Source organism: Hemitrygon akajei, chromosome 5, assembly GCF_048418815.1.
Source record: "Hemitrygon akajei chromosome 5, sHemAka1.3, whole genome shotgun sequence".
NCBI lineage: Eukaryota > Metazoa > Chordata > Chondrichthyes > Myliobatiformes > Dasyatidae > Hemitrygon > Hemitrygon akajei.
Window position 1 is genome coordinate 21,302,718 of NC_133128.1, and position 12,888 is coordinate 21,315,605.

At 40.1% G+C, this 12,888-nt stretch overlaps 1 long non-coding RNA gene across 1 annotated transcript; it reads right to left on the reverse strand.

The window, feature by feature from the left end:
- Nucleotides 1–723: 723 nt before the first annotated feature.
- LOC140727275 (uncharacterized) lies at nt 724–3,829 on the reverse strand. The gene is made up of 3 exons (XR_012098813.1): nt 3,506–3,829; nt 3,101–3,160; nt 724–1,305 (listed from the first exon to the last, which is right to left on the reverse strand). It is a non-coding gene; the product is annotated as an uncharacterized lncRNA (long non-coding RNA).
- Nucleotides 3,830–12,888: the final 9,059 nt, after the last annotated feature.

Consider the following 12,888-nt stretch of genomic DNA (forward strand, 5'->3'; position numbering starts at 1 on the left):
AGCAGCACTGTAACAATCTACACAGAAACTTGAAGGATTGCTCGAAATGAATTTCAACCTAGATAATTATGAAATGTTCTACATAACTTGCAAATTAAGAATAAATAGAATAGGGGATGAAAAATCATCAGGGACCCTCACCACCTAGGCCATGCTCATATTTATTGATTGATTGATTAATTGGGATACAGCACAGAACAGGCCTTTCTGGCCCTCCAAGCCATGCCGCCTAGCAAACCCCCAATTTAATCCAAATAATCACAGGACCTTAGAATGACCAATCAACCTACCAACCGGTTTGCCTCTGGACTGTGGGAAGAAACTGGAGCTCCTGAAGGCAACCCATGCAATCATGTGGAGAAGGTACAAATTCCTTACAAGCAGCAACCAGCAAGCCTGGTTGCCTGTACTGTAATGCATTGTGCTAACCACTATGCTACCGTCCCATCCCTTCTTGCTGCTCCTATTAGGAAGAAGCTACAGGAGCCTCAGGACTCACACCACCAGGTTCAGGAACAGTCATAACCTCTCAACCACCAGGCTCTTGAACCAAAGGGGATAACTTCATTCATCTTCACTTGCACCTTCATTGAAATGATCCCCCAATCTATGGACTCATTTTCAAGGACTCTTCGTCTCACGTTCTCGATATTTATTGCTTATTTATTATTATTATTTATTTATTTTTGTATTCCTACAGTTTGTTGTCTTCTGCACATTGGTTGAATGCTCAAGTTGGTATGGTCTGGATTATTGAGTATGCTCACAAAAAAATGAATCTTAGGGTTGTATATGGTGACATTTATGTACTTTGATAATAAATTTACCTTGAGCTTTGAAACATATCAGAGTACAAATACACAAATCAGAAAGTTTGGGACAAGAGATCAGCTTGAACAGAAAGAAAAATAAAGCACTAAAGTGAATTTTGAGGTCTGCAAGTTTGTGATGATACCAAAACTGGAGGTATAGTGGACAGTGAAGAATGCTATTAATGTTTGCAGCAGGATCTGGACCAGCTGGAAAAATGGGCTGAACAAATGGCAGATGGAAGTTAATGCAGGCAAGCGTGAGATGTTGGGAGGACCTAAGTGGTGAGTGGGAAGACACTGAAGAGTATGGTAGAACAAAGATATCAGGGAATCCAGATCCATAATCCTTGAAGGTGGCACCACAAGTCGATAAGAAAGAAAGCATTTGGCACATTGGCCTTCATTGATCAAAATATTGAGTCCAGGCGATGAAGTTGTATAAAATACTGGTGACATCTAATTTGGAGTATTATGTGCAGTTCTGGTCATCTACCTACAGGAAAGATAACAATAAGATTGAAAGAGTGCGGACAACATTTACAAGAATATTGCCAGGATGTGAATACCTGAATCATAGGGAAAGGTTGAATAGGTTAGGAATTCATTGCCTGAAATGTAGGAATTAGAAACAGAATCAGAATCAGGTTTATTATCACTGGCATATGCCATGAAATTTGTTGCTTTGTCATAGCTGTACATTGCAATATACAATATTTTTTAAATCTATAACTTGAGATAAGAAATATATATTTAAGAAAGTTAAGTAAGTAGTGAAAAACAAACAAGAGCAAAAACAATAGTGTTCATGGGTTAATTGTCCATTGAGAAGCCTGTTGGCAGAGGGGAAGAAGCTTCTGAAACATTGAGTTTGTATCGTGAGTTTGTACCTCTTCCGTGATGGTAGCAATGAGAAGAGGGCATGTCCTAGATCAGGGGTGGCCAACCTTTTACATTCCATGCATCAATTTTTTCACGCACGAGTTCAGATGCCATACAACTCTTGTACCCCCATTCAATTCTTGTAAAAATATGACATATTTAACATTTTTACATGATATATTGATTTAATATAAAACAAGATAAACATTACTTACCTGAATGAGACTTCTAACAAATATATTTTGTCTTCTTTTGATTTCTTCCTTTTTCTTAATCACATATTCTTTCCGTAACTCAGACCCAAGCACTAACTTCAGTTTTCCTTCTACTTCAGTATGATGTTGTGTTTTATAATGTCTATTAAGATCATGTCTTCTATTATGTGAGAAAGTGTTTTCACAAACAATGCACAACGGTTTTCCGGATGGACCCGCTATAAATAAGAACTCATTTTCCCACTGTTCATTGAATTCACGCTTACTATCACTTTCTGCTTTTCTTTTGTACTGTGATGGGTAACTGAATGTAAAAACAAGGCTTAATTTTCAAAAAAGTACAAAACTGCAAATGTTCTCAAAGGATGAACAAAGTAAAACTCCGTAGCGCACGAGTGTCAATTGTAAACAGACTGGCAAAAACCCGGGACACACCGCTGGTGCAGACACCTGCCGCCTCAGGATCAAACAAGTATCAAAAGTGTATTGAACAGTTATGGAACGACTGCAGAACAAAAGTCCTTCTTTCCTAGTTTGACTCATTGAATGTATTTTTTTAATTGAAAGCAGATTAATGTGAAAGAAGATAACAGTCGTCAAAAGATGTGCACAAAATAATAAAATCGCTAAAAATAATTGCTAAGTTTTAGGTTTGTTCTCAGTAAAACCCATTTCTAGCTCTAACAAATTACTGTTATAGATTTTTTTCTACAAATCAGTTTTTGGTTAATAGTTTTTGCATGAGTAGGCTTACTTTTTTATTATTATCTCTGGGGCGCAATGCACCACTTTTAATCATTCAGTGCGCCACATAGGTTGGCCATCCCTGTCCTAGGTGATGGGATTCCTTAATGATGCATGCTGCGTTCCTGAGGCCTCACCTTTTGAAGGTGTCCTAGATGCTGGGGAGGCTGGTGACCTTGATGGGGCTGGCTGAGTTTACAACTTCCTGCAACTTGTCCTGATCCTGTGTAGTTTGCTCCCCCTCCCCAGTACTGGACAGTGATGCAGCCAATTAGAACACTCTCCGTGTTACACCTGGACATATGTATGAGTGTTTGGTGACATACCAAATCTCCTCAAACTCCTAATGAAATATAGCTGCTGTCATGCCTTCTTAGTAATTGCATCAAAATCTTAGACCTAGATTAGATCTTCACTGATGTTGACACCAAGGAATTTGGCACTGCTCACCTTTTATCACTGCTGATCCCTTGACTTCCGCTTCCTGAAGTCCACAATCAGTTCTTTGGTCTGTTATGATACGGCAACAATGAATAAAGAATTGAGACAGGTTTTTTATAAACAAAGAAACATTTATTTAAACTCAACTCAACAACAAATGAAAAGTAAATGAACAACTAACTTAACCAGAAGTTAACTGCGATACAGCAACTCAAACAGTTCTTAAAGCAATAAATGCGAACACAGTTCTTAAAGTAATAAATACGAAAGTCCAAATTATTTATACAATTAGGAGAGACTTTCCTGAAGTAACGAATTCCTCGATGACATGACGTTACTGCTGATCCCAGCCGAAATAAGACTTGCCCAAAAGACTTACAACGAAGAAAATAAAAACGGCTTGAAGGAACTGACCTTTTCCTTGACAAATAATGCTGCCCCAACCCTTTCTGCCTATACATGACAGGGGTTATCTTGGACGCAGGTTACTAATTTCAGAACGAAGATCCAATAAGGTCGATCCTGTTTTACCGCCGACAACACCACCGTTACTCGATCCTTCGTGTTTCCGCAGTTTGGTAAATCTTCACTCTCCAACTGAATTGCGAAGATAGAAACCAAACCACAACTGGCAGCGCTTGGCGAAACTGCCAGCAATAACCTCTAATACTTAAGACAGAAAGTAAAACTCTACTTTAAAACAAAACTGCATCATGAGACGAAAACGCAGCATAACGGAGTAACTGACGAATTAAACAACAAATGAACCTGCGTCACTGCGTCCTGTTTTATACTTGTTGGAACAGGCCATCACATGACCTCCCCCGGTGGGAAAATTACATCATGTGACCTCACACTAGTGGGAAATTACATTCACCCACCATCACAAGACCATTACATCATGCTCACCAGATACTCAATTACATCACAAGACAGTCACAAGACACTCACGGGGTATGTAACAGGTCTTACTGATGTTGAGTGCAAGGTTGTTGCTGATCTCATTCCTGTATACTTCTTCTGAAATTCTGCCAACAGTAGTTGTGTCATCAGCAAATTTATAGATGGTGTTTATGCTGTGCCTACACATACAGTCATGGGTGTAGAGAGAGTAGGGAAGTGGACTAAGCATACAAACTTGAGGTGTGACAGCGTTGATTATCGGCGGTGAGGAGATGTTATTTCTGATCCGCACTGACTGTGGTCCCCCAGTGAGGAAGTCAAGGACCCAGTTGTAGAGGGAAGTACAGAGGTCCAGGCTTTAGAGTTGGTTGATTAGAACAGAGAGAATGATTGTGTTGAATGCTGAGCTGTAATCAATAAACAGCAATCTGAGGTGAGTGTTGATACTCTCCAGGTGATCTAAGGCTGAGTGGAGACCCAGTGAGATTGCATCTGCTGTGGAACTATTGTGATGATAGGAAAATAGTGGTCCTTGAATAGGCAAGAGTCGATTCTGGCCATGACCAACCTCTCAAAGATTTCTTCACAGTAGATGTGAGTGCAAGTGGGTGATAGACATTGAAGCAACTCACCCTTCTCGTTTTGGGCACTGGTATGAAGAATGAGGAGATATTTGATAGAGGTATACAAAATTATGAGGGGTATAGATAGGGTAAATGCAAGCAGTCTTTTTCCACTGAGTCTGGGTGAGACTAGAACTAGAAGTCATACATTAAAGGTGAAAGGTTAAATGTATAAGGGAAACATGAGCGGAAGTGGTGAATATGGGTTCAATTTTAACATTTAAGAGAAATTTGGATAAGTGAAGTAACAGAGTCAGACAATTACAGCACAGAAACAGGCCCTTCGGCCCATCTAGCCTAAGCGGATTCATTTAAACTGCCTAGTCCCATTGAAAGGCACCTGGATGTTAGCCCTTCATATTTCTTCCCATCCTTGTACCTTTCCAAACTTCTTTTAAACATTGAAATAGAAATTGAGTCCACCACTTGGACTGCCAGCTCATTTCACTCTCTCACCACCCTCAAAGTGAAGCTGTTTCCCCTGATGTTCCCCTTAAACACTTTACTTTTCACCCTTTACCCATGACCTCTAGTTCTAGTCACCTAACCTCAGTGGAAAAGCCTGCTTTTTTTTCTACTTCTATTAAATTTCCTCTCAATCTTCTATGTTCTAGGGAAAAAAGTTCTAACCTATTAATTTTTTTCCTGAAAACTCAGGTCCTCCAGCCCTGGCAACATCCTTGTAAATTTTCTCTGTACACTTTCAATCTTAATTACATCTTTCCTGTAGGTACTGTAGGTGACCAAAACTGCATGCAATACTGCAAGTTAGGCCTCACTAACATCTTACACAACTTCAACATAACATCCCAACTCCCATACTTAATAATTTGATGTATGAGTGCCAATGTGGCAAAAGCTTTCTTTACAATCTATCTACCTGTGATAACACTTTCAATGAATATGGACCTGTATTCTAAGATCCCATTGTTCTTCGCACTCCTCCGTGCCCTACCGCTCCCCGTGTAAAACCCACTCAGGTTGGTCCTCCCAACGTGCAATACCCAACAGTTGTCTGCAATAAATTTCATCTGCCATTTGTCACCCCATTTTTCCAGCTGGTCCAGATCCCACTGCAAACTCTGATAGTCTTCCTTGCTGTCCACTACACCCCCAATCTTGGTGTCATCTGCAAATTTGCTGATCCAGTTAAACACATTATCATCCAGATCATTGATATGGATGACAAACAATAGCAGATGTAGCAATGATCCGTGTGGCACTCCACTAGTCACAGGCCTCCAATCAGAGAGGCAACTATCTACTACCAATCAATGCTTCTCTCGCAAAGCCAATGTTTAATCCTATTTCCTACCTCATCCTGAATGCAAAGTGATTGAATCTTCTTGACCAACTTCCCTTGTGGGACTTAGTCTTCCATGTAGACAACATCCACTGCCTTGCCTTCATCTACTTACCTGGTAACTTCCTCAAAAACTCTATAAGATTGGTTAGATATGACCTATCATGCACAAGCCATGGTAGCTATCCCTAATCAGTCCCTGTCTGCCCAAGTACTCATATATCCTGTTCCTTAGAATACTTTCCAATAACTTACCCACTACTGATGTCAGACTCATTGGAGTATAATTTTCTGCTTTTTCTTAGAGCCTTTCTTAAACAGCAGAACAACATTAGCTATCCTCCAATCCTCCAGTACCTCACTTGTCACTAAATATGACTTAAATAGCTCTTCTAAGGTCCCTGCAATTTCTGCACTTGCCTCCCACAGGGTGCAAAGGAACACCTTGCCAGGCCCTGAGCTGAGGATCTATCCACCCAAATTTGCCTCAAGACAGTGAACACTTCCTCCTCTGTAATCTGTATAGGGTCATTAAATTTGATGGAGCTTTGGCTCACTTCTATACACTCTATGTCCATCTACTGAGTAAATATAGATGTAAAAAATTCATTTAACATTTCCCCCATCTCTTTTGGCTCCATACATAGATTAACATTCTGGTCTTCCAGAGGACCAATTTTGTCCCATGCAATCCTTCTGCAATTAAGCACCTCATTTGTTCCTACATGCCTATACCTGCTTTTTTTCTTAAGCAGGGCTTCAAAGCCAAGGTTCTTTAAACCTGTTATGCTTGCCTTTTATCCTAACAGGCACATACATGTTTGTACTCTCAAAATTTCCTTTTCGAAGGCCTCCCACCTACCAAGTGCACCTTTGCTAGAAAACAGCCTTTCCTAATCCACACTTGCCAGATCATTTCTGATACCATCAAAATGGCCTTTCTTCAATCTGGTATCTCAACCCAAGAGCAGACCTATCCTTTTCCATAAATGCCTTGAAACTAATGGTATTATAATCACTGGATGGAAATTGTTCTCCCACATCAACTTCTGTCATCTGCCCTGTCTCTTTCCCCAACAGCAGACCAAATATCACACACTCCCGTAGAAGTTGGGACTGATTAAGGAAACTTCCCTGAACGCATTTGACAGACTCAATCCCATCTAGTCTTGTAGAGTGTTATGTTACTTCTGTTTAAACGTACAATGGGTTAACAGTGAAGAATCATATTCTGGAAGAATTAGAGAACTTTTCTTTGCAGTAATAAACAAACACGTCTTAACGGAGCCATGTGCTGGAACATTCTGGCAATCCCGCACATGCTCAGTGCTCTGTCCAATCGTGTACTGGCATATCATTGCACATGATATTACTACATCTTCTTTTCCTTAAAAAGAAAAACAATTCACAACGTTAATCAAAGCAAATACATAATTCAACTAGTCTCTGTCAGTCTCTCTGTGGGTTTACAAACACGAGTAGACCTCCTAAGTGATTCACACAGAATTGTGTTTCCTTGTTATTATTTACATGTTTTGTCTCACCTGCATCCGTTAACTGAATCTCTGAAGTAGGCTCGTTCCTGAGGTCTTTGCAATTTCTTCTCACCACTGCTCACTCCTCTGTTTGGACCACGTATGAACTGGGTTGTACTTCTTCAAGTACTGTAGCTTTCTGTGTCTATGTGTTCACTTTCTCTTGTATTCTTACTTCATCTCCCTGATGCAGTTCAGGTAATGGACGAGAACATCTGTCAAAGTGTATTTTCTGCTTTGCTTTGTGTTCATCTTTTCACTTGTTCACCTCCCTCTGTTCTCAGAAGGCTCTCATCTATTGGCAGGTTAGATCTCAAACATCGTCCCATCAAGAGCTGAGCAGGCGAAAATCCACATTCAAGTGGAGTACTACGATAGGCTAACAAGGCTTTATAAAAACCACCTCCACTATCGTTTGCTTTGTGCATCAGCTTCTTGATAATTCCTACTGATTTCTCAACTAATCCATTAGACTAAGGGAAAAATGGACTAGATGTTGTATGAACGAAGCCCCATTCACAAGCAAAATGTTTTCTGCATTCACTACTGAATTGTGGACCATTGTCTGTGAAAACTTCATCAGGTACACCATGTCTTGAAAAAACTGTTTTCATGCATATAATTACATTTTCTACAGTCATTCTGCCCAGATAACACACTTCAGGATACAATGAGTAGTAATCTGTTATTGATAGTTAGACTTTGTTGTTAGTTATAAAAAGATCAACACCTACCTTCTGATAAGGTCTATGAGGGTTTGGATGTGTATGCAGTGGCTCCTTAGGGTTGCTAGGCTGGTATTTAAGGCATATTTGACAAGAAGACACCAATTCTGCAATCCCTTGATTTATCCTGGGCCAAAACATTACTTCCCATGCCCTTCTCTTACATTTTTCAATGGCTAGGTGGCCTTCATGAATTTTATCAAGCATTTCTCTATGGAGACTTTTAGGTATAATAATTCTACTACCTTTCTACAATATCCCATCTGCAACAGACAGTTCTGATCTTGTCCTACTGAGTTACAGTCATGCCTATTATCTGGCCATCCATCCATCACCGCTTATATTACCTGATTGAGAATTTTGTCCTTCTCTGTCTCAAGATGCAGCCGTTCCAACTTTTTGGGAGCAACGGGTACAGTGTCTATGACCATATCAATAAATACCTGAACATCAATAACATTCCTGTGACTGTCTTTTCCACAGCTCTGGAAAGTGTGTCAGCTGTGTACATGTATTTTCCAGGTGTATGACCCATCTAACACATATCTTTGCAATTTGATCATCATTTGCTGAATTCGCAAAGGACAATTGCTTAAAGGTTTGTTAAACAATGCAATCAATGGCTTATGATCGGTTTCAACATAAATTGCCCTGACACAAACTGATGAAATCTCTCACAAGCAAACATAATGCTGAGCAATTCTTTTTCAATTTTGGCACACCTTGTTTCTGGATCAGAAAATGAACGAGATCTATGCCACTGGTAGCCATTCCTGATCATGTTTTTGGAGTAATACTGCCCTTAAGCCCACTTGAGATGCATCACATGAGATTTTGATGGGTCTCTCAGCATCGTAAAATTTCAACACAGGTTCTTTTGTGAGTACTTTCTTCAGATTTGCCATGCCTTCTCCTGTTCATGGTTCCAGCTCCATTCATTTCTCTCTTCTGTTAGCTGCCTCAATGGAGCAAGCTGTTCTGAAAGATTGGGTATGAATTTTCCCATGTAGTTGACCATTCCCATAAACATCTGAAAATCCTTTTTACATTGCGGTCTTGGCAAGTTCTCAATAGCAGAAACCTTCAATGGATCAGGACGCGCACCCTCTTTGCCGAGGATATCACCCACAAATGTAAGTTCAGTCACTCCTAGCTGACATTTGTCTTCATTCAATTTCAGGTTAGCCTTGCGTGTTGCCTCAAAGACTTGTCTGAGCCTGGTGTCATGCTCTTGTTTAGTCAATCCCCAAATAATAATATAATCCATGGATGTTTCCACGCTCCCAATGTGCTCATATAACATGTGAATAGTTTTATGGTACACTTCAGGAGCTGATGCAATTCCAAAAGGAAGCACAAGAAAACAGATTCTGGCAAAAGGAGTGTTAAAGGTACACAACTTTGAACTTGGTTCATCTAATTTGAGTTGCCAGAATCCGGAGGATGCATCTAGTTTACTAAAATACTTTGCATTAGCAAACTGTGACATAATTTCTTCACAAGTAGGCAATTTGAAATGCTCTCTTTTAATGGCCCGATTCAAGTCTCTTGGATCTAAACAAATCCTCAGTTTTCCATTTTTCTTATCAACAATGACAAGCAAATTGACCTATTCAGTTGGTTCATCAATTTTTTTTATGGCTCCTAGCCTTTCCATTCTGTCTAGCTCTGTTTTCAGTTGATGGCGTAATGCAAAAGGTACTTTTCTGCATGTATGTGTTACAGGTTGCACTGTATTGTCAATCTTAATTCAGTGCTCTCCTGGAAGACAACCAAGCCCTTTAAACAAGACTTCATACTCTTTCATCAAGTCACTGTACTCTGACTCTGTGTCACTATCCAGGACTAAAATTCTTTTCACCAAATTAAGTCTTTCACAGGCAGATAACCCCAGAATTGACTGTACATTTTTTGGCACGACCACAAATGAAAGCATATGCACATTATTTTTGTGTGATACCTTTGCCACTCATGTTCCTTTAACTGGAATGTCTGCACCTGAATGCCCAGTCACTTTTATATTCGTCTGTTGTAACTTCGGCCTTGGCTTTAAAGCATTAAACTCAGATTCTGCAAGTACATTTACTTGTGCTCCAGTATCCAGTTTAAACAGAATATTGTTTTGATTCACTTGCAATGGAATAGTCTAGTCATTCTCACTTCATTTATTTTCACAAAGCACATTTATACAAAATTCCTCACGTTCATCTTCAAGCACAGCATTTACTTGTTTCATTTTATTTTCCTTCTTTCTATTTTTACAACAGCGTGAAAAATTATTAAGCTTACTGCAGCCATCACAAATTTTGCCATATGCTGGACACTGAAATAGACTATGTTCCCGCACACAGTGATCACATGACTTTTTTCTTTCCAATACCATCTTGCTGTCAGTTTCGTTGACGTATTATTATATTTCTTGATATATCACGCTTTCTTACAGCATTTACCTTGCAGTTTTTGACAAAAGCTCTTCAGCCTGCAGCGTCACTGTCTCAGAAGCTTTGCAAAGCGCCAAAGGTTTTTCAAAATTTAAATCTTGCTCTCTCAACAGCCTTTCTCTCAGAGCATTATCTCGATGCCACAAACAAGTCTATCTTTAATGAGAGAGTCCGTGAGCAATCCAAACTCGCATGTTCTACTATGCTTTCTTAACTCAGTAGCATACTGATCAATTGTTTCAGCAGCTCTCTGCCACATGTGAAGAATTTATATCGCTTATACATTAAATTACGCTTAGGTATACAAAATACTTCAAATCTGTCCATTATTGACTTTAAATTGAAATTATCTCCATCTTCAAAGACAACATTATTTTATACCTTTACTGCGTCATTCCTGACTACATGCAGCAGAAGCGCAGCTTTGGTTTTTTCAGAATTTTCTTCATAATCGATCGCCGATAAATACAGTTCAAACTGTTGCTTGAATATCCTCCAATCCTCAGCTACATTGCCAGTCAGCTGAAGTTTTGATGGAGGTTGTAACCCTTCCATTTTACCATTCGCAGTTCAAACTTTTTTTTCTTCTTTTTTATGGATTATCTTCGATTCTCGATTCTCCTGTATTATTCTTCCAGAACCATTTCTGACACCATGTTTAAACGTACCGTGGGTTAACAGTGAAGAATCATATTCTGGAAGAATTAGAGAACTTTTATTTACAGTAATAAACAAACACGTCTTAACCCAGCCACATGCTGGAACATTCTGGCAATCCCGCACATGCTCCGTGCTCTGTCCAATCATGTACTGGCACATCATTGCATGTGATATCACCACATCAAGTATAGCAGTCCCCATCAATATGTCAAAAGTTAAAATCACCTACTATAACAATCTTATGTTTCTTGCAACAGGCTCCAATCTTGTTGCAAATTTCTTCCTCTAAAACCTGCAAACTGTTAGGTGGTCTTTCATATTGCTCCATTAACGTGGTTGTACATTCCCATGGATGGGAGATGTATGGAGGGCTATAGTCTGGTTGCAGTGTTATGGATGAGGCAGATTAACAGTTTGGCGCAGCCTAGATGGGCTGAAGGGCCTGTTTCTGTGCTGTAGTGTTCTGTAACTCTATAAGCAAATTGAAAATTTATGCTAAAGGATTCGAACCTTGATTGAATGTATATCTTTGAGCAGCAGCTAATCAGAGAGATTAGAAGCTTGAGAAGACTTTATTCACTCAGGTTTGCTGATCGAGTAGAGAAGGACATGACTTACAGCAGTGTTTGTTGAGCTCTGAGCAAATACCAGTCAGCATTAGGGGATTGATTAACAAGAACAAACTAAAGTAATGTAGGAGCAAACAGAGTGACCATCATCAGAATGGACAGATTTGAATGGAGATTCTTGAGGCTTTAGCTCTTCGAGGCTCCAGCAAGGAGAGGCTATAGCCAGAGAAAGCAAAAAAAAAGCTGAAGGTAGAGTTTTATTTCCCTCCTTTACATTTGTCTAGATAGACCAGTTGGGATACCAAGCATGATAGTGGAATGCTCCTCTTGTGGGATGTGAGAAGGCAGGGAGACTTCCAGTGTCTTTGACAACTGCACCTGCAAGAAGTGCATCTAGTTGCAGCTTCTGATAAACCGCGTTAAGGAGTTGGAGCTGGAATTGGATAAATTCCAGATCATTCGGAGAGCCGAGGGGGTGATAGGCAAGGCATACAGAGAGGTACAGTAGTTACACACAGGAAACAGGGTGACAGTCAGGAAGGGGGAAGATTTTAAACAGCCAGTGGAGAGAGGCTCCCAAAGGTCAAAAGCCTCTGTTGGTTCTATGGGGGCGATGAGGGCATCACAGTCTCCCAGTTCAACTTCTCTGTCCGGATTACTGAAGGTGCTTCGAAGATGGTGGTCCGTCTGTTCCTTTGTGCAGGATAGATTTCCGCTTCTCTTCTGACCCAGCAGCTGTTTGGTGAACTGAAATGGGTTACTGATAAGTGCAGATCTTTTCTGTGCTCTTTCTCTCCTGCATCTCTAATTTTGCTCCGCTCTTCTCAGAGTTCTGAGCCTTTTCCTCAGCATCACACGCAGTTCTTCCAGTGGTGCCCTTTCCTCATGGTTTGACAACTTACGTTGTTGCTTGAGCGTCTTGAGTTCTTTCCGGATGTTATGGATTTTGTTGGCTCTGTTGTCTCTAACAACAGGGCTGTTTGGCCCACTTCTCTTCCTCGGTACTAAATCTTTCTGCTGCCACAGTTATGATCACTG